The sequence below is a fragment of the Lates calcarifer genome, unplaced genomic scaffold (assembly GCF_001640805.2).
Source record: "Lates calcarifer isolate ASB-BC8 unplaced genomic scaffold, TLL_Latcal_v3 _unitig_5659_quiver_1293, whole genome shotgun sequence".
NCBI classification, from domain to species: Eukaryota; Metazoa; Chordata; class Actinopteri; family Centropomidae; genus Lates; species Lates calcarifer.
The window spans coordinates 1-20,066 of NW_026117649.1; the positions used below are offsets into that span (position 1 = coordinate 1).

The 20,066-nt window shown below is 46.2% G+C and overlaps 20 non-coding genes and 1 pseudogene across 20 annotated transcripts; all 21 read right to left on the reverse strand.

Annotated features, from left to right (window-relative positions):
• Positions 1-331: 331 nt before the first annotated feature.
• On the reverse strand, positions 332-450 carry LOC127141399 (5S ribosomal RNA). Its single transcript, XR_007811921.1, has one exon. It is a non-coding gene; the product is annotated as a 5S ribosomal RNA (ribosomal RNA).
• Positions 451-928: 478 nt separating this feature from the next.
• On the reverse strand, positions 929-1,047 carry LOC127141410 (5S ribosomal RNA). The gene has a single exon (XR_007811932.1). It is a non-coding gene; the product is annotated as a 5S ribosomal RNA (ribosomal RNA).
• Positions 1,048-1,471: 424 nt separating this feature from the next.
• On the reverse strand, positions 1,472-1,590 carry LOC127141417 (5S ribosomal RNA). Its single transcript, XR_007811938.1, has one exon. It is a non-coding gene; the product is annotated as a 5S ribosomal RNA (ribosomal RNA).
• Positions 1,591-2,071: 481 nt separating this feature from the next.
• LOC127141418 (5S ribosomal RNA) lies at positions 2,072-2,190 on the reverse strand. Its single transcript, XR_007811939.1, has one exon. It is a non-coding gene; the product is annotated as a 5S ribosomal RNA (ribosomal RNA).
• A 495-nt stretch (positions 2,191-2,685) lies between these two features.
• LOC127141419 (5S ribosomal RNA) lies at positions 2,686-2,804 on the reverse strand. Its single transcript, XR_007811940.1, has one exon. It is a non-coding gene; the product is annotated as a 5S ribosomal RNA (ribosomal RNA).
• A 480-nt stretch (positions 2,805-3,284) lies between these two features.
• Positions 3,285-3,403, reverse strand: LOC127141400 (5S ribosomal RNA). The gene has a single exon (XR_007811922.1). It is a non-coding gene; the product is annotated as a 5S ribosomal RNA (ribosomal RNA).
• Positions 3,404-3,885: 482 nt separating this feature from the next.
• LOC127141401 (5S ribosomal RNA) lies at positions 3,886-4,004 on the reverse strand. Its single transcript, XR_007811923.1, has one exon. It is a non-coding gene; the product is annotated as a 5S ribosomal RNA (ribosomal RNA).
• A 483-nt stretch (positions 4,005-4,487) lies between these two features.
• On the reverse strand, positions 4,488-4,606 carry LOC127141402 (5S ribosomal RNA). The gene has a single exon (XR_007811924.1). It is a non-coding gene; the product is annotated as a 5S ribosomal RNA (ribosomal RNA).
• A 484-nt stretch (positions 4,607-5,090) lies between these two features.
• On the reverse strand, positions 5,091-5,209 carry LOC127141403 (5S ribosomal RNA). Its single transcript, XR_007811925.1, has one exon. It is a non-coding gene; the product is annotated as a 5S ribosomal RNA (ribosomal RNA).
• A 6,362-nt stretch (positions 5,210-11,571) lies between these two features.
• On the reverse strand, positions 11,572-11,690 carry LOC127141404 (5S ribosomal RNA). The gene has a single exon (XR_007811926.1). It is a non-coding gene; the product is annotated as a 5S ribosomal RNA (ribosomal RNA).
• A 495-nt stretch (positions 11,691-12,185) lies between these two features.
• LOC127141416 (uncharacterized) lies at positions 12,186-12,301 on the reverse strand (annotated as a pseudogene).
• Positions 12,302-14,159: 1,858 nt separating this feature from the next.
• Positions 14,160-14,278, reverse strand: LOC127141405 (5S ribosomal RNA). Its single transcript, XR_007811927.1, has one exon. It is a non-coding gene; the product is annotated as a 5S ribosomal RNA (ribosomal RNA).
• Positions 14,279-14,774: 496 nt separating this feature from the next.
• On the reverse strand, positions 14,775-14,893 carry LOC127141406 (5S ribosomal RNA). Its single transcript, XR_007811928.1, has one exon. It is a non-coding gene; the product is annotated as a 5S ribosomal RNA (ribosomal RNA).
• Positions 14,894-15,387: 494 nt separating this feature from the next.
• LOC127141407 (5S ribosomal RNA) lies at positions 15,388-15,506 on the reverse strand. The gene has a single exon (XR_007811929.1). It is a non-coding gene; the product is annotated as a 5S ribosomal RNA (ribosomal RNA).
• A 494-nt stretch (positions 15,507-16,000) lies between these two features.
• Positions 16,001-16,119, reverse strand: LOC127141408 (5S ribosomal RNA). Its single transcript, XR_007811930.1, has one exon. It is a non-coding gene; the product is annotated as a 5S ribosomal RNA (ribosomal RNA).
• Positions 16,120-16,614: 495 nt separating this feature from the next.
• On the reverse strand, positions 16,615-16,732 carry LOC127141415 (5S ribosomal RNA). Its single transcript, XR_007811937.1, has one exon. It is a non-coding gene; the product is annotated as a 5S ribosomal RNA (ribosomal RNA).
• A 476-nt stretch (positions 16,733-17,208) lies between these two features.
• LOC127141414 (5S ribosomal RNA) lies at positions 17,209-17,326 on the reverse strand. The gene has a single exon (XR_007811936.1). It is a non-coding gene; the product is annotated as a 5S ribosomal RNA (ribosomal RNA).
• Positions 17,327-17,822: 496 nt separating this feature from the next.
• On the reverse strand, positions 17,823-17,941 carry LOC127141409 (5S ribosomal RNA). Its single transcript, XR_007811931.1, has one exon. It is a non-coding gene; the product is annotated as a 5S ribosomal RNA (ribosomal RNA).
• Positions 17,942-18,434: 493 nt separating this feature from the next.
• On the reverse strand, positions 18,435-18,553 carry LOC127141411 (5S ribosomal RNA). The gene has a single exon (XR_007811933.1). It is a non-coding gene; the product is annotated as a 5S ribosomal RNA (ribosomal RNA).
• Positions 18,554-19,045: 492 nt separating this feature from the next.
• On the reverse strand, positions 19,046-19,164 carry LOC127141412 (5S ribosomal RNA). The gene has a single exon (XR_007811934.1). It is a non-coding gene; the product is annotated as a 5S ribosomal RNA (ribosomal RNA).
• Positions 19,165-19,658: 494 nt separating this feature from the next.
• On the reverse strand, positions 19,659-19,777 carry LOC127141413 (5S ribosomal RNA). The gene has a single exon (XR_007811935.1). It is a non-coding gene; the product is annotated as a 5S ribosomal RNA (ribosomal RNA).
• Between the last annotated feature and the right edge of the window lie 289 nt (positions 19,778-20,066).

Here is a 20,066-nt window from a genome sequence, read left to right on the forward strand (position 1 = left end):
TGATCAAACATTTGGCTCTGTTCCAAGTCCATTTTCGTCCGAAATTGCTCAAAACGTACATCGGTGAGCCACACGTCCTTGTGGACGACGTATTGGGTCATTGTGCCCAAAACCCAGACTGCGCTCATTCATTCGGCAGCAGTGCAGACTTTACAGAGGTGACTTTCCAGCGCCTATACCGATTGCCGAAAGCGACGTGACATAAAACAGAAGTGCAAAACAGAGCGTGAAATACAGGCTGCAAAATAAAAGTAGTTTTGGCGTGCCCTGTCTCAACTACAGAGGAAGCGGCATTGCTGCTGTAAGATAGGCAGGAAAAGATGGGGACAAAAGCTTACGGCACCTGGTATTCCCAGGCGGTCTCCCATCCAAGTACTAACCAGGCCCGACCCTGCTTAGCTTCCGAGATCAGACGAGATCGGGCGCGCTCAGGGTGGTGTGGCCGTAAGCCACAGCGGCTGCTGAAGACAGACCCTTTATACGTGCCAAAATAACACTGGCAGATCTGTTATTTCACATAGCAATCAACAATAATGGGGATTTTCTCTAACAGTCAACAGCAAAACTAAGAAATAACTACTCCACCCAACAAGAATTTTCCGTATGGCCTGATCAAACATTTGGCTCTGTTCCAAGTCCATTTTCGTCCGAAATTGCTCAAAACGTACATCGTGAGCCACACGTCCTTGTGGACGACGTATTGGGTCATTGTGCCCAAAACCCAGACTGCGCTCATTCATTCGGCAGCAGTGCAGACTTTACAGAGGTGACTTTCCAGCGCCTAATACCGATTGCCGAAAGCGACGTGACATAAAACAGAAGTGCAAAACAGAGCGTGAAATACAGGCTGCAAAATAAAAGTAGTTTGGCGTGCCCTGTCTCAACTACAGAGGAAGCGGCATTCTGCTGCTGTAAGATAGGGACAAAAAGCTTACGGCACCTGGTATTCCCAGGCGGTCTCCCATCCAAGTACTAACCAGGCCCGACCCTGCTTAGCTTCCGAGATCAGACGAGATCGGGCGCGCTCAGGGTGGTGTGGCCGTAAGCCACAGCGGCTGCTGAAGACAGACCCTTTATACGTGCCAAAATAACACTGGCAGATCTGTTATTTCACATAGCAATCAACAATAATGGGGATTTTCTCTAACAGTCAACAGCAAAACTAAGAAATAACTGCCGTAGAGGCTCTGTTCCAAGTCCATTTTCGTCCGAAATAAAACGTACATCGGTGAGCCCACACGTCCTTGTGGATATTGGGTCATTGTGCCCAAAACCCAGACTGCGCTCATTCATTCGGCAGCAGTGCAGACTTTACAGAGGTGACTTTCTATACCCGATTGCCGAAAGCGACGTGACATAAAACAGAAGTGCAAAACAGAGCGTGAAATACAGGCTGCAAAATAAAAGTAGTTTGGCAATACAGAGGAAGCGCATTCTGCTGCTGTAAGATCAGGAAAAGATGGGGACAAAAAGCTTACGGCACCTGGTATTCCCAGGCGGTCTCCCATCCAAGTACTAACCAGGCCCGACCCTGCTTAGCTTCCGAGATCAGACGAGATCGGGCGCGCTCAGGGTGGTGTGGCCGTAAGCCACAGCGGCTGCTGAAGACAGACCCTTTATACGTGCCAAAATAACACTGGCAGATCTGTTATTTCACATAGCAATCAACAATAATGGGGATTTTCTCTAACAGTCAACAGCAAAACTAAGAAATAACTACTCCACCCAACAAGAATTTTCCGTATGGCCTGATCAAACATTTGGCTCTGTTCCAAGTCCATTTTCGTCCGAAATTGCTCAAAACGTACATCGGTGAGCCACACGTCCTTGTGGACGACGTATTGGGTCATTGTGCCCAAAACCCAGACTGCGCTCATTCATTCGGCAGCAGTGCAGACTTTACAGAGGTGACTTTCCAGCGCCTAATACCCGATTGCCGAAAGCGACGTGACATAAAACAGAAGTGCAAAACAGAGCGTGAAATACAGGCTGCAAAATAAAAGTAGTTTTGGCGTGCCCTGTCTCAACTACAGAGGAAGCGGCATTCTGCTGCTGTAAGATAGGGACAAAAAGCTTACGGCACCTGGTATTCCCAGGCGGTCTCCCATCCAAGTACTAACCAGGCCCGACCCTGCTTAGCTTCCGAGATCAGACGAGATCGGGCGCGCTCAGGGTGGTGTGGCCGTAAGCCACAGCGGCTGCTGAAGACAGACCCTTTATACGTGCCAAAATAACACTGGCAGATCTGTTATTTCACATAGCAATCAACAATAATGGGGATTTTCTCTAACAGTCAACAGCAAAACTAAGAAATAACTACTCCACCCAACAAGAATTTTCCGTATGGCCTGATCAAACATTTGGCTCTGTTCCAAGTCCATTTTCGTCCGAAATTGCTCAAAACGTACATCGGTGAGCCACACGTCCTTGTGGACGACGTATTGGGTCATTGTGCCCAAAACCCAGACTGCGCTCATTCATTCGGCAGCAGTGCAGACTTTACAGAGGTGACTTTCCAGCGCCTAATACCCGATTGCCGAAAGCGACGTGACATAAAACAGAAGTGCAAAACAGAGCGTGAAATACAGGCTGCAAAATAAAAGTAGTTTGGGCGTGCCCTGTCTCAACTACAGAGGAAGCGGCATTCTGCTGCTGTAAGATAGGCAGGAAAAGATGGGGACAAAAAGCTTACGGCACCTGGTATTCCCAGGCGGTCTCCCATCCAAGTACTAACCAGGCCCGACCCTGCTTAGCTTCCGAGATCAGACGAGATCGGGCGCGCTCAGGGTGGTGTGGCCGTAAGCCACAGCGGCTGCTGAAGACAGACCCTTTATACGTGCCAAAATAACACTGGCAGATCTGTTATTTCACATAGCAATCAACAATAATGGGGATTTTCTCTAACAGTCAACAGCAAAACTAAGAAATAACTACTCCACCCAACAAGAATTTTCCGTATGGCCTGATCAAACATTTGGCTCTGTTCCAAGTCCATTTTCGTCCGAAATTGCTCAAAACGTACATCGGTGAGCCACACGTCCTTGTGGACGACGTATTGGGTCATTGTGCCCAAAACCCAGACTGCGCTCATTCATTCGGCAGCAGTGCAGACTTTACAGAGGTGACTTTCCAGCGCCTAATACCCGATTGCCGAAAGCGACGTGACATAAACAGAAGTGCAAAACAGAGCGTGAAATACAGGCTGCAAAATAAAAGTAGTTTTGGCGTGCCCTGTCTCAACTACAGAGGAAGCGGCATTCTGCTGCTGTAAGATAGGGACAAAAAGCTTACGGCACCTGGTATTCCCAGGCGGTCTCCCATCCAAGTACTAACCAGGCCCGACCCTGCTTAGCTTCCGAGATCAGACGAGATCGGGCGCGCTCAGGGTGGTGTGGCCGTAAGCCACAGCGGCTGCTGAAGACAGACCCTTTATACGTGCCAAAATAACACTGGCAGATCTGTTATTTCACATAGCAATCAACAATAATGGGGATTTTCTCTAACAGTCAACAGCAAAACTAAGAAATAACTACTCCACCCAACAAGAATTTTCCGTATGGCCTGATCAAACATTTGGCTCTGTTCCAAGTCCATTTTCGTCCGAAATTGCTCAAAACGTACATCGGTGAGCCACACGTCCTTGTGGACGACGTATTGGGTCATTGTGCCCAAAACCCAGACTGCGCTCATTCATTCGGCAGCAGTGCAGACTTTACAGAGGTGACTTTCCAGCGCCTAATACCCGATTGCCGAAAGCGACGTGACATAAAACAGAAGTGCAAAACAGAGCGTGAAATACAGGCTGCAAAATAAAAGTAGTTTTGGCGTGCCCTGTCTCAACTACAGAGGAAGCGGCATTCTGCTGCTGTAAGATAGGGGACAAAAAGCTTACGGCACCTGGTATTCCCAGGCGGTCTCCCATCCAAGTACTAACCAGGCCCGACCCTGCTTAGCTTCCGAGATCAGACGAGATCGGGCGCGCTCAGGGTGGTGTGGCCGTAAGCCACAGCGGCTGCTGAAGACAGACCCTTTATACGTGCCAAAATAACACTGGCAGATCTGTTATTTCACATAGCAATCAACAATAATGGGGATTTTCTCTAACAGTCAACAGCAAAACTAAGAAATAACTACTCCACCCAACAAGAATTTTCCGTATGGCCTGATCAAACATTTGGCTCTGTTCCAAGTCCATTTTCGTCCGAAATTGCTCAAAACGTACATCGGTGAGCCACACGTCCTTGTGGACGACGTATTGGGTCATTGTGCCCAAAACCCAGACTGCGCTCATTCATTCGGCAGCAGTGCAGACTTTACAGAGGTGACTTTCCAGCGCCTAATACCCGATTGCCGAAAGCGACGTGACATAAAACAGAAGTGCAAAACAGAGCGTGAAATACAGGCTGCAAAATAAAAGTAGTTTTGGCGTGCCCTGTCTCAACTACAGAGGAAGCGGCATTCTGCTGCTGTAAGATAGGCAGACAAAAAGCTTACGGCACCTGGTATTCCCAGGCGGTCTCCCATCCAAGTACTAACCAGGCCCGACCCTGCTTAGCTTCCGAGATCAGACGAGATCGGGCGCGCTCAGGGTGGTGTGGCCGTAAGCCACAGCGGCTGCTGAAGACAGACCCTTTATACGTGCCAAAATAACACTGGCAGATCTGTTATTTCACATAGCAATCAACAATAATGGGGATTTTCTCTAACAGTCAACAGCAAAACTAAGAAATAACTACTCCACCCAACAAGAATTTTCCGTATGGCCTGATCAAACATTTGGCTCTGTTCCAAGTCCATTTTCGTCCGAAATTGCTCAAAACGTACATCGGTGAGCCACACGTCCTTGTGGACGACGTATTGGGTCATTGTGCCCAAAACCCAGACTGCGCTCATTCATTCGGCAGCAGTGCAGACTTTACAGAGGTGACTTTCCAGCGCCTAATACCCGATTGCCGAAAGCGACGTGACATAAAACAGAAGTGCAAAACAGAGCGTGAAATACAGGCTGCAAAATAAAAGTAGTTTTGGCGTGCCCTGTCTCAACTACAGAGGAAGCGGCATTCTGCTGCTGTAAGATAGGCAGGACAAAAAGCTTACGGCACCTGGTATTCCCAGGCGGTCTCCCATCCAAGTACTAACCAGGCCCGACCCTGCTTAGCTTCCGAGATCAGACGAGATCGGGCGCGCTCAGGGTGGTGTGGCCGTAAGCCACAGCGGCTGCTGAAGACAGACCCTTTATACGTGCCAAAATAACACTGGCAGATCTGTTATTTCACATAGCAATCAACAATAATGGGGATTTTCTCTAACAGTCAACAGCAAAACTAAGAAATAACTACTCCACCCAACAAGAATTTTCCGTATGGCCTGATCAAACATTTGGCTCTGTTCCAAGTCCATTTTCGTCCGAAATTGCTCAAAACGTACATCGGTGAGCCACACGTCCTTGTGGACGACGTATTGGGTCATTGTGCCCAAAACCCAGACTGCGCTCATTCATTCGGCAGCAGTGCAGACTTTACAGAGGTGACTTTCCAGCGCCTGATTGCCGAAAGCGACGTGACATAAAACAGAAGTGCAAAACAGAGCGTGAAATACAGGCTGCAAAATAAAAGTAGTCGTGCCCTGTCTCAACTACAGAGGAAGCGGCATTCTGCTGCTGTAACCCGAGATCGGGCGCGCTCAGGGTGGTGTGGCCGTAAGCCACAGCGGCTGCTGAAGACAGACCCTTTATACGTGCCAAAATAACACTGGCAGATCTGTTATTTCACATAGCAATCAACAATAATGGGGATTTTCTCTAACAGTCAACAGCAAAACTAAGAAATAACTACTCCACCCAACAAGAATTTTCCGTATGGCCTGATCAAACATTTGGCTCTGTTCCAAGTCCATTTTCGTCCGAAATTGCTCAAAACGTACATCGGTGAGCCACACGTCCTTGTGGACGACGTATTGGGTCATTGTGCCCAAAACCCAGACTGCGCTCATTCATTCGGCAGCAGTGCAGACTTTACAGAGGTGACTTTCCAGCGCCTAATACCCGATTGCCGAAAGCGACGTGACATAAAACAGAAGTGCAAAACAGAGCGTGAAATACAGGCTGCAAAATAAAAGTAGTTTTGGCGTGCCCTGTCTCAACTACAGAGGAAGCGGCATTCTGCTGCTGTAAGATAGGCAGGAAAAGATGGGGACAAAAAGCTTACGGCACCTGGTATTCCCAGGCGGTCTCCCATCCAAGTACTAACCAGGCCCGACCCTGCTTAGCTTCCGAGATCAGACGAGATCGGGCGCGCTTTTTTTTTTTTTTTTTTTTTATCAAAAGTTTATCACATATACACATATACACACACTTTGCTCAAATCAACATACACTTCCCAAAAACCCCAAAAAATAAGTACACAAGACATATACGCAGGTGTATATACAACAACTAAATCCACAAATAATAACAAAGACAAAAAGCACAAAGTCAGAACATAAAAAACAATAAAAAGCAACATATACAACCAAAAAGAATCCTAAAAAGACATCACCAACTTTCCAGTATCATCCTTCCCAATCACCATACTTTCATCTATAAACCACTCTTTAAATATATCCTCATCCAAATAATTAGCCATCATAAGCACATATCTCCTAACATGTACTACAAACAACTTCCATGCATCCAGTTTCTTTTTTCAAAATGTGCATAATTCCTTCGACACCAAATTGCATATCTCGCTAAACTTAACATTATGTTAACTAGATTTGTTTTAAAACCACTCTTCTTTTTTTCCAGCCCAAACAAAAAGATGCACCTCCAATCCCTCCCATCCAAAATCCCCATCTTCCAATTCTTTCTCACCCATACCTCTAATTTTTTGTGAAATTCTCTCACCTCTATACATTTTAAAAACAAGTGCAACAAATTTTCAGGTTCCAAACCACAAACATCACACTCCTTTTTACCTCCTTATTCACTTGATGCAGGACCACATTAGTATATATTCTATTGTGTCTGATTTTAAAATCCAGATCTTCACATTCTGGACTATTATATCTCACATTTAAATTTACCCATATTTTTTTAACATCCATGTCCGACATATATATCCTCCACATTTCCTCCGCTGTTTTAAATTCCTTCTCCAACATTGCCTCATAAATCACCTTCAGGCCACAATTGACAAAGAACTCAGGCATGTTGCACCTTTCTAGCCTAACTGTTTGCTTGTCAATGATTTTCATCCAGTTAACAGGCATGCTTCTTTTGATTTTATCATACATGTCCACAGCAGCCCTTTTAACATCCTCATCCCACTCCATTACACAATCATATATGGCTCTCGCCACATACTCATATGCAATGTCTTTAAACTGTCTTATCCCAGCCAGAACAAACTTTTCATTTTGCAACATGGTCCCCTTGTCGATTACTTTGGGATTGAGAAATATAGGCTGCTGAATAACTTGATTCATATCCTTACAATCATACACCACTTTTTTCTGTAAGAACAATCTCCAAACACCTCCTTATAAAACAATGGCAATTTATCCACACATCCCTTTGTTAAACACATAAAGATCCCCGCCTGCCCGCATCCTCCACTATCAAATAAAAACTGCTTAAGAATTTCTGTACCATTTTGATTCTTATTGCACTTTTCTTTTATATCTAGCAGATTTAGCCCACCGCTCTTCACCTTACCAATCAGTGTTTTCATAGCAATTCTTACAGTTGCTTATCATGTTATTCAAATCTTTAAGGCAGACAATAACAAAGTATTTACCGGCTGTCTTAGCTTCCAGTCGTTGGCTTCCTGTTCCTATAGTTCTCTTTATTTACTTTACCAAAGTCCGAACATTAATCTTAGCTCCCGAATACAGTCGTAATACTTGTATCATCCGCATACTGATATATTAAACTTTTTTTACCAAAAGGAATATCGACACTGCTTATTCTTGTATCTTTCTTAACAAAGGCCGCAAACGGCTCCGCGGAAATACTATACAGTATAGCAGACAGAGGGCACCCCTGTCTTATAGATCTCCTCAAAGCAAATACTTCTGTAAGCACCCCATTCACTTTGACGCAACTTTTTGCATTATCATAGAGCAGTTTTAACCATGACACCAGTCTTTCACCGAACCCAAATTTATACATTGTTTGCCATAAGTAGTCATGTTCCACTCTGTCAAAGGCTTTATTTAAATCCACACTTAAAAGAACTCCCCCCTCATCTTCTTTATTCATATGCCCCACCACATCCCTAACAGAACAAATAGTATCTGTTATGTCTCTCTCCGGTATGCTGTATCCTTGTGTATTTGAGATAATACTTCCTACCACCCTCTTAATTCTGTTGGCAAAGACTTTAGCCAATATTTTATAATCACCATTTAATAAACTTAGTGGTCTGTAGTTCTCCAGTTTGTGTGCATTTCCCTTGTTCTTATATAAAATTGTGATTATGCCTTTCGTTATGGACTCTGGCACCACCTTCCTTTCCTCCATATGCCCATATAGTTTCGCCAATATTGGCACCAAACTATCCGCAAAGGTTTTATAGAATTCATTTGTTAACCCGTCTGATCCTGGGCTTTTGTATTTTTTTGCTTGATCAATCGCCACTTTTATTTCTTCTACTGTAATGTCAGCATCACAGATCTGTTTATCATCATCAGACAGTTGAACATCTACAGCACTCAACAATCTATCTACACATTCTTCATTAATACTTTCTTTATCAAATAACTTCATATAAAACTTTTGAACCTCCTCAAGAATACCCACCAGGTCACTTATTTTCTCACCTTTTTCATTTTCCAATTCAGCAATAAAATTTCAGGTTTAGAAAAAACTTTGTAGATTTCTCCCCCTCCACCACATACTTAGCCTTGCTCCTTATAATTGCTCCCATGCATTTTTCTTTTTCCAAATTTTCCAATTCGCTTTGCAGTTGCAACAGTTTAGACCTATCTAAATTTGGATCTCTCTCTAATCTCTCTTCCTCTCTCTCTAAGTTATCAGTCATCTCTTTCTCCTTTTGTTTCTTCCTAAAACTCCTCCTCTTAGCATATCTGATACTTATTTTCTTTAATTTAGTTTTAACCATTTCCCACCAGTCACAGATGTTCCCCTCGTACAGCGGACTTCCTTTTTCAAACTTTATACAATCGGTAATACATTTTTTATATTTCGGCTCCTCCAACAGAGAAGCATTTAAACACCATAATCCACCTCCCTTCCCACCCCTTTTTTCACCCAAGAGAAAGGACACGGCGCATGATCACTTAAACCTATAAACTTATAACTTATCCTTCCTACCAAACTTACAACATTTCTTTTAACTAAACATAAATCAATCCTACTTTGTTTCAAGCTGCCCAACACCATTTGCCTTCTGGAAAATTTTCTTTTATATGGATTATCCTCTCTCCATACGTCAACCAAATCATCAGTCAGCAGGATGTTATTAAGTACTGTTCTCGATGCATCGTTCTTGAATATTGCAACATTACATGCATCAAGCCTCGTACACCATACATTAAAATCACCAACTAAAATACAGTTCCCTTTAACTAAACCCTTCATTTTCCCAAAAAACGTTTTTCTCTCTGTTTCAATATTAGGTGCATAGACATTTACCAAACGAAACAGAAGACTTTGCAGTTCAAATTCAATAACTAATAATCTGCCCTTAGTATCCTTAAATATTTGTTTAACATTGTCCACAATTCCTTCTTTGGTCAAAATTGCCACTCCACATTCCCTCTGCCCCCCATGATTCACAAAGAGATGTCCATAAGCTCATCGCTCCAATGAGTTTCTTGTAAACATAAAATGTCTGAGTCTAGCCCAGCAAAAACCTGCTCTGCTTTCCGAATGTCTCTAAGTCCGTTACAGTTAAATCGCTCATAATGCAAAGAAACGCAGAGCTTCAGGCCTTATCATGTCCTCACTGATATCCATCTCTTCTCCGCTACTTCTCAGATTCACGTCCGTCTCCGTACTGCCTGCGCTCAGCTGAGAAGAGCGCACATGGCCGTCTCTCTCGTCTACAACACACGCCCCTGTTTTCTCACCTAATCGATCTCTCTCATCTCCTGCGTCCTCGCTGACCGCAGTTATCCTCGAGCCAGCATCTTCGAGACTGCTGTCCAACTCCTCCGCTTCCAGCGACCAGATACCGATCTCCACGTCAGCTCATAACGTCGGATCTTCCACCTCCTCCACCAGGTCCCCTCTGCTAGACGAGATGTCAGAGTAGGGAATCTCTCCTCTGAAAGCAGCCGATGCCCCACATATACACAGAGTCACTTTCTCTCTGCAATCCTGGCATCTCTCCGTCACCACACATTCTCGGGCATAGTGTCCTTGGTTCCCACATTTGAAACATTTAAACAGTCTCTCACTACATGCCCGGTCGGATGCAGAGTCAGCACACTTTTATTTGCCGATCATGAATGACCCTGAAATGTTCAGAACCCCCAACTGTCTCAAACTTTGTTGAGTACGGCAGTGATTTAACAGTCTCAGTGGTCCCATCGGCAATTGATGTTCCCGGCCACATCCGCCGCTTAATCGGGGAGATCGCCTTCACTCCCCACTCTTTCAGTTTCTCCAAAATCTCCTCGTCTTCAATATACGTCGGCAAATTAATAAAAGAAACGACCAACTCGTCGTTTCCTAATTATCCGGCTGTCTTTAATCTTAAGTCCATCCATCAGCTTTTCTTTTCCTCGTGCGTCCTTCATTGTTAATTCATAAGACTTCAGTGACTTGAATCTACAGCCGATTACGCAGCTCCATCATTGTTATATTGTCCTCCCATCGGCTAATAAAGTCAGCTGTCTCTCATAGATTCACCGTCCACATGTCTCGTCTATCGTCATGCCGTAAAAACGAAACTTAAAGGGGAAATTCCCCAAACAGCAGCCGCTGTCTGGGGATGACACTCTCAGTAAACAAAAAGCCAGATATAGTTCTATTAAACCAAAAAAACCAAAAAACCTCACAAGCTATTTTCACAAGCTCCCACACTGCACTGCTTCACCTGTAGGCGCGCTCAGGGTGGTGTGGCCGTAAGCCACAGCGGCTGCTGAAGACAGACCCTTTATACGTGCCAAAATAACACTGGCAGATCTGTTATTTCACATAGCAATCAACAATAATGGGGATTTTCTCTAACAGTCAACAGCAAAACTAAGAAATAACTACTCCACCCAACAAGAATTTTCCGTATGGCCTGATCAAACATTTGGCTCTGTTCCAAGTCCATTTTCGTCCGAAATTGCTCAAAACGTACATCGGTGAGCCACACGTCCTTGTGGACGACGTATTGGGTCATTGTGCCCAAAACCCAGACTGCGCTCATTCATTCGGCAGCAGTGCAGACTTTACAGAGGTGACTTTCCAGCGCCTAATACCCGATTGCCGAAAGCGACGTGACATAAAACAGAAGTGCAAAACAGAGCGTGAAATACAGGCTGCAAAATAAAAGTAGTTTGGGCGTGCCCTGTCTCAACTACAGAGGAAGCGGCATTCTGCTGCTGTAAGATAGGCAGGAAAAGATGGGGACAAAAAGCTTACGGCACCTGGTATTCCCAGGCGGTCTCCCATCCAAGTACTAACCAGGCCCGACCCTGCTTAGCTTCCGAGATCAGACGAGATCGGGCGCGCTCAGGGTGGTGTGGCCGTAAGCCACAGCGGCTGCTGAAGACAGACCCTTTATACGTGCCAAAATAACACTGGCAGATCTGTTATTTCACATAGCAATCAACAATAATGGGGATTTTCTCTAACAGTCAACAGCAAAACTAAGAAATAACTACTCCACCCAACAAGAATTTTCCGTATGGCCTGATCAAACATTTGGCTCTGTTCCAAGTCCATTTTTGTCCGAAATTGCTCAAAACGTACATCGGTGAGCCACACGTCCTTGTGGACGACGTATTGGGTCATTGTGCCCAAAACCCAGACTGCGCTCATTCATTCGGCAGCAGTGCAGACTTTACAGAGGTGACTTTCCAGCGCCTAATACCCGACTGCCGAAAGCGACGTGACATAAAACAGAAGTGCAAAACAGAGCGTGAAATACAGGCTGCAAAATAAAAGTAGTTTTGGCGTGCCCTGTCTCAACTACAGAGGAAGCGGCATTCTGCTGCTGTAAGATAGGCAGGAAAAGATGGGGACAAAAAGCTTACGGCACCTGGTATTCCCAGGCGGTCTCCCATCCAAGTACTAACCAGGCCCGACCCTGCTTAGCTTCCGAGATCAGACGAGATCGGGCGCGCAAAGTATACAATCATTTACAAAGAACAATCATACAAGCACTTTATACATGGTACATATTCAGTTTAAAGCAAATAACAGATTAGCACAGATTTACCACATCACTTTCATCAATGGGGATTTTCTCTAACAGCATCATACTTAGCAAAACTAAGAAATAACTACTCCACCACAAATCAAGAATTTTCCGTATGGCCTGATCAAACATTTGGCAAATACTGTTCCAAGTCCATTTTCGTCCGATAATTGCTCAAAACGTACATCGGTCGAGCCACACGTCCTTGTGGACCAGACGTATTGGGTCATTGTGCCCAAAACCCAGACTCCGCGCTCATTCATTCGGCAGCAGTGCAGACTTTACAGAGGTGACTTTCCAGCGCCTAATACCCGATTGCCGAAAGCGATCGTGACATAAAACAGAAGTGCAAAACAGAGCGTGAAATACAGGCATGTCAAAAAGAAAAAGCTAGTTTGAGCGTGCCCTGTCATCAACTACAGAGGAAGCGGCATTCTGCTGTTCTGTAAGATGAGGGGCACAAAAAGATGCTTACGGCACCTGGTATTCCAGCAGGCCCTGTTGTCTCCATACCAAGTACTAACCAGGCCCAGATCCCTGCTTGAGCTTCTCGCAGATGACAGACGAGTATCGGGCGCGCTCTACGCGGTGGTGTGTTGCCGTAATGCCACAGGGGCTGCGCTGAAGAGACCCTAATTAATATTGCGTGCATCAAAAATAACACATTGGCAGATCATGGTCTAGTGCACACATAAAGCAAGTCAAGCAATAATGGGTGCATTTTCTCATAACAGATCAACAGCATAACACTAAGAACATAAACTACTTCTCACCCAGTCCACAAGCAAATTATTCTGTGCTGTATGGCCTGATCAAACACTCATTGGCGGCTCTTGTTCCAACGTCCATTCTTCGTCCGAACTCATTGCTCAAAACGTACATCCGTGTCGAGCCAGCACGTGCTGTCTTCGTGGACGACGTATCTGGGTCACCACTTGTGCGTCCAAAACCCATGGGCGCTCATTCATTCGGCAGTCAGTGGCTGAGACTACTTACAGACAGGTGACTTTAACCACGCCTAATACCCGGTTGCCGAAAGCGACGTGACCATGAACAGCAAGTGCATAAACAGCAGCGCAAAATAGCAGCTGCAAAATAAACGTGTCTCGCTGCCACTCGCTACAGAGGAAGCGGCATTCTGCTGCTGTAAGATAGGCAGGAAAAGATGGGGACAAAAAGCTTAAGCCACAGCGGCTGCTGAAGACAGACCCTTTATACGTGTATTCCACAGGCGGTCTCCCATCCAAGTACTAACCAGGCCCGACCCTGCTTAGCTTCCGAGATCAGACGAGATCGGCGCGCGCTCAGGGTGGCCCGTAAGCCACAGCGGCTGCTGAAGACAGACCCTTTATACGTGCCAAAATAACACTGGCAGATCTGTTATTTCACATAGCAATCAACAATAATGGGGATTTTCTCTAACAGTCAACAGCAAAACTAAGAAATAACTACTCCACCCAACAAGAATTTTCCGTATGGCCTGATCAAACATTTGGCTCTGTTCCAAGTCCATTTTCGTCCGAAATTGCTCAAAACGTACATCGGTGAGCCACACGTCCTTGTGGACGACGTATTGGGTCATTGTGCCCAAAACCCAGACTGCGCTCATTCATTCGGCAGCAGTGCAGACTTTACAGAGGTGACTTTCCAGCGCCTAATACCCGATTGCCGAAAGCGACGTGACATAAAACAGAAGTGCAAAACAGAGCGTGAAATACAGGCTGCAAAATAAAAGTAGTTTTGGCGTGCCCTGTCTCAACTACAGAGGAAGCGGCATTCTGCTGCTGTAAGATAGGGACAAAAAGCTTACGGCACCTGGTATTCCCAGGCGGTCTCCCATCCAAGTACTAACCAGGCCCGACCCTGCTTAGCTTCCGAGATCAGACGAGATCGGGCGCGCTCAGGGTGGTGTGGCCGTAAGCCACAGCGGCTGCTGAAGACAGACCCTTTATACGTGCCAAAATAACACTGGCAGATCTGTTATTTCACATAGCAATCAACAATAATGGGGATTTTCTCTAACAGTCAACAGCAAAACTAAGAAATAACTACTCCACCCAACAAGAATTTTCCGTATGGCCTGATCAAACATTTGGCTCTGTTCCAAGTCCATTTTCGTCCGAAATTGCTCAAAACGTACATCGGTGAGCCACACGTCCTTGTGGACGACGTATTGGGTCATTGTGCCCAAAACCCAGACTGCGCTCATTCATTCGGCAGCAGTGCAGACTTTACAGAGGTGACTTTCCAGCGCCTAATACCCGATTGCCGAAAGCGACGTGACATAAAACAGAAGTGCAAAACAGAGCGTGAAATACAGGCTGCAAAATAAAAGTAGTTTTGGGCGTGCCCTGTCTCAACTACAGAGGAAGCGGCATTCTGCTGCTGTAAGATAGGCAGGAAAAGATGGGGACAAAAAGCTTACGGCACCTGGTATTCCCAGGCGGTCTCCCATCCAAGTACTAACCAGGCCCGACCCTGCTTAGCTTCCGAGATCAGACGAGATCGGGCGCGCTCAGGGTGGTGTGGCCGTAAGCCACAGCGGCTGCTGAAGACAGACCCTTTATACGTGCCAAAATAACACTGGCAGATCTGTTATTTCACATAGCAATCAACAATAATGGGGATTTTCTCTAACAGTCAACAGCAAAACTAAGAAATAACTACTCCACCCAACAAGAATTTTCCGTATGGCCTGATCAAACATTTGGCTCTGTTCCAAGTCCATTTTCGTCCGAAATTGCTCAAAACGTACATCGGTGAGCCACACGTCCTTGTGGACGACGTATTGGGTCATTGTGCCCAAAACCCAGACTGCGCTCATTCATTCGGCAGCAGTGCAGACTTTACAGAGGTGACTTTCCAGCGCCTAATACCCGATTGCCGAAAGCGACGTGACATAAAACAGAAGTGCAAAACAGAGCGTGAAATACAGGCTGCAAAATAAAAGTAGTTTGGCGTGCCCTGTCTCAACTACAGAGGAAGCGGCATTCTGCTGCTGTAAGATAGGCAGGAAAAGATGGGGACAAAAAGCTTACGGCACCTGGTATTCCCAGGCGGTCTCCCATCCAAGTACTAACCAGGCCCGACCCTGCTTAGCTTCCGAGATCAGACGAGATCGGGCGCGCTCAGGGTGGTGTGGCCGTAAGCCACAGCGGCTGCTGAAGACAGACCCTTTATACGTGCCAAAATAACACTGGCAGATCTGTTATTTCACATAGCAATCAACAATAATGGGGATTTTCTCTAACAGTCAACAGCAAAACTAAGAAATAACTACTCCACCCAACAAGAATTTTCCGTATGGCCTGATCAAACATTTGGCTCTGTTCCAAGTCCATTTTCGTCCGAAATTGCTCAAAACGTACATCGGTGAGCCACACGTCCTTGTGGACGACGTATTGGGTCATTGTGCCCAAAACCCAGACTGCGCTCATTCATTCGGCAGCAGTGCAGACTTTACAGAGGTGACTTTCCAGCGCCTAATACCCGATTGCCGAAAGCGACGTGACATAAAACAGAAGTGCAAAACAGAGCGTGAAATACAGGCTGCAAAATAAAAGTAGTTTGGCGTGCCCTGTCTCAACTACAGAGGAAGCGGCATTCTGCTGCTGTAAGATAGGCAGGAAAAGATGGGGACAAAAAGCTTACGGCACCTGGTATTCCCAGGCGGTCTCCCATCCAAGTACTAACCAGGCCCGACCCTGCTTAGCTTCCGAGATCAGACGAGATCGGGCGCGCTCAGGGTGGTGTGGCCGTAAGCCACAGCGGCTGCTGAAGACAGACCCTTTATACGTGCCAAAATAACACTGGCAGATCTGTTATTTCACATAGCAATCAACAATAATGGGGATTTTCTCTAACAGTCAACAGCAAAACTAAGAAATAACTACTCCACCCAACAAGAATTTTCCGTATGGCCTGATCAAACATTTGGCTCTGTTCCAAGTCCATTTTCGTCCGAAATTGCTCAAAACGTACATCGGTGAGCCACACGTCCTTGTGGACGACGTATTGGGTCATTGTGCCCAAAACCCAGACTGCGCTCATTCATTCGGCAGCAGTGCAGACTTTACAGAGGTGACTTTCCAGCGCCTAATACCCGATTGCCGAAAGCGACGTGACATAAAACAGAAGTGCAAAACAGAGCGTGAAATACAGGCTGCAAAATAAAAGTAGTTTGGGCGTGCCCTGTCTCAACTACAGAGGAAGCGGCATTCTGCTGCTGTAAGATAGGCAGGAAAAGATGGGGACAAAAAGCTTACGGCACCTGGTATTCCCAGGCGGTCTCCCATCCAAGTACTAACCAGGCCCGACCCTGCTTAGCTTCCGAGATCAGACGAGATCGGCGCGCTCAGGGTGGTGTGGCCGTAAGCCACAGCGGCTGCTGAAGACAGACCCTTTATACGTGCCAAAATAACACTGGCAGATCTGTTATTTCACATAGCAATCAACAATAATGGGGATTTTCTCTAACAGTCAACAGCAAAACTAGAAATAACTACTCCACCCAACAAGAATTTTCCGTATGGCCTGATCAAACATTTGGCTCTGTTCCAAGTCCATTTTCGTCCGAAATTGCTCAAAACGTACATCGGTGAGCCACACGTCCTTGTGGACGACGTATTGGGTCATTGTGCCCAAAACCCAGACTGCGCTCATTCATTCGGCAGCAGTGCAGACTTTACAGAGGTGACTTTCCAGCGCCTAATACCGATTGCCGAAAGCGACGTGACATAAACAGAAGTGCAAAACAGAGCGTGAAATACAGGCTGCAAAATAAAAGTAGTTTTGGCGTGCCCTGTCTCAACTACAGAGGAAGCGGCATTCTGCTGCTGTAAGATAGGCAAAAAGCTTACGGCACCTGTATTCCCAGGCGGTCTCCCATCCAAGTACTAACCAGGCCCGACCCTGCTTAGCTTCCGAGATCAGACGAGATCGGGCGCGCTCAGGGTGGTGTGGCCGTAAGCCACAGCGGCTGCTGAAGACAGACCCTTTATACGTGCCAAAATAACACTGGCAGATCTGTTATTTCACATAGCAATCAACAATAATGGGGATTTTCTCTAACAGTCAACAGCAAAACTAAGAAATAACTACTCCCACCCAACAAGAATTTTCCGTATGGCCTGATCAAACATTTGGCTCTGTTCCAAGTCCATTTTCGTCCGAAATTGCTCAAAACGTACATCGGTGAGCCACACGTCCTTGTGGACGACGTATTGGGTCATTGTGCCCAAAACCCAGACTGCGCTCATTCATTCGGCAGCAGTGCAGACTTTACAGAGGTGACTTTCCAGCGCCTAATACCCGATTGCCGAAAGCGACGTGACATAAAACAGAAGTGCAAAACAGAGCGTGAAATACAGGCTGCAAAATAAAAGTAGTTTTGGCGTGCCCTGTCTCAACTACAGAGGAAGCGGCATTCTGCTGCTGTAAGATAGGCAGGAAAAGATGGGGACAAAAAGCTTACGGCACCTGGTATTCCCAGGCGGTCTCCCATCCAAGTACTAACCAGGCCCGACCCTGCTTAGCTTCCGAGATCAGACGAGATCGGGCGCGCTCAGGGTGGTGTGGCCGTAAGCCACAGCGGCTGCTGAAGACAGACCCTTTATACGTGCCAAAATAACACTGGCAGATCTGTTATTTCACATAGCAATCAACAATAATGGGGATTTTCTCTAACAGTCAACAGCAAAACTAAGAAATAACTACCACCCAACAAGAATTTTCCGTATGGCCTGATCAAACATTTGGCTCTGTTCCAAGTCCATTTTCGTCCGAAATTGCTCAAAACGTACATCGGTGAGCCACACGTCCTTGTGGACGACGTATTGGGTCATTGTGCCCAAAACCCAGACTGCGCTCATTCATTCGGCAGCAGTGCAGACTTTACAGAGGTGACTTTCCAGCGCCTAATACCCGATTGCCGAAAGCGACGTGACATAAAACAGAAGTGCAAAACAGAGCGTGAAATACAGGCTGCAAAATAAAAGTAGTTTTGGCGTGCCCTGTCTCAACTACAGAGGAAGCGGCATTCTGCTGCTGTAAGATAGGCAGGAAAAGATGGGGACAAAAAGCTTACGGCACCTGGTATTCCCAGGCGGTCTCCCATCCAAGTACTAACCAGGCCCGACCCTGCTTAGCTTCCGAGATCAGACGAGATCGGGCGCGCTCAGGGTGGTGTGGCCGTAAGCCACAGCGGCTGCTGAAGACAGACCCTTTATACGTGCCAAAATAACACTGGCAGATCTGTTATTTCACATAGCAATCAACAATAATGGGGATTTTCTCTAACAGTCAACAGCAAAACTAAGAAATAACTACTCCACCCAAAGAATTTTCCGTATGGCCTGATCAAACATTTGGCTCTGTTCCAAGTCCATTTTCGTCCGAAATTGCTCAAAACGTACATCGGTGAGCCACACGTCCTTGTGGACGACGTATTGGGTCATTGTGCCCAAAACCCAGACTGCGCTCATTCATTCGGCAGCAGTGCAGACTTTACAGAGGTGACTTTCCAGCGCCTAATACCCGATTGCCGAAAGCGACGTGACATAAAACAGAAGTGCAAAACAGAGCGTGAAATACAGGCTGCAAAATAAAAGTAGTTTTGGCGTGCCCTGTCTCAACTACAGAGGAAGCGGCATTCTGCTGCTGTAAGATAGGCAGGAAAAGAGGGGACAAAAAGCTTACGGCACCTGGTATTCCCAGGCGGTCTCCCATCCAAGTACTAACCAGGCCCGACCCTGCTTAGCTTCCGAGATCAGACGAGATCGGGCGCGCTCAGGGTGGTGTGGCCGTAAGCCACAGCGGCTGCTGAAGACAGACCCTTTATACGTGCCAAAATAACACTGGCAGATCTGTTATTTCACATAGCAATCAACAATAATGGGGATTTTCTCTAACAGTCAACAGCAAAACTAAGAAATAACTACTCCACCCAACAAGAATTTCCGTATGGCCTGATCAAACATTTGGCTCTGTTCCAAGTCCATTTTCGTCCGAAATTGCTCAAAACGTACATCGGTGAGCCACACGTCCTTGTGGACGACGTATTGGGTCATTGTGCCCAAAACCCAGACTGCGCTCATTCATTCGGCAGCAGTGCAGACTTTACAGAGGTGACTTTCCAGCGCCTAATACCCGATTGCCGAAAGCGACGTGACATAAAACAGAAGTGCAAAACAGAGCGTGAAATACAGGCTGCAAAAAAAAAGTAGTTTGGGCGTGCCCTGTCTCAACTACAGAGGAAGCGGCATTCTGCTGCTGTAAGATAGGCAGGAAAAGATGGGGACAAAAAGCTTACGGCACCTGGTATTCCCAGGCGGTCTCCCATCCAAGTACTAACCAGGCCCGACCCTGCTTAGCTTCCGAGATCAGACGAGATCGGGCGCGCTCAGGGTGGTGTGGCCGTAAGCCACAGCGGCTGCTGAAGACAGACCCTTTATACGTGCCAAAATAACACTGGCAGATCTGTTATTTCACATAGCAATCAACAATAATGGGGATTTTCTCTAACAGTCAACAGCAAAACTAAGAAATAACTACTCCACCCAACAGAATTTTCCGTATGGCCTGATCAAACATTTGGCTCTGTTCCAAGTCCATTTTCGTCCGAAATTGCTCAAAACGTACATCGGTGAGCCACACGTCCTTGTGGACGACGTATTGGGTCATTTGCCCAAAACCCAGACTGCGCTCATTCAT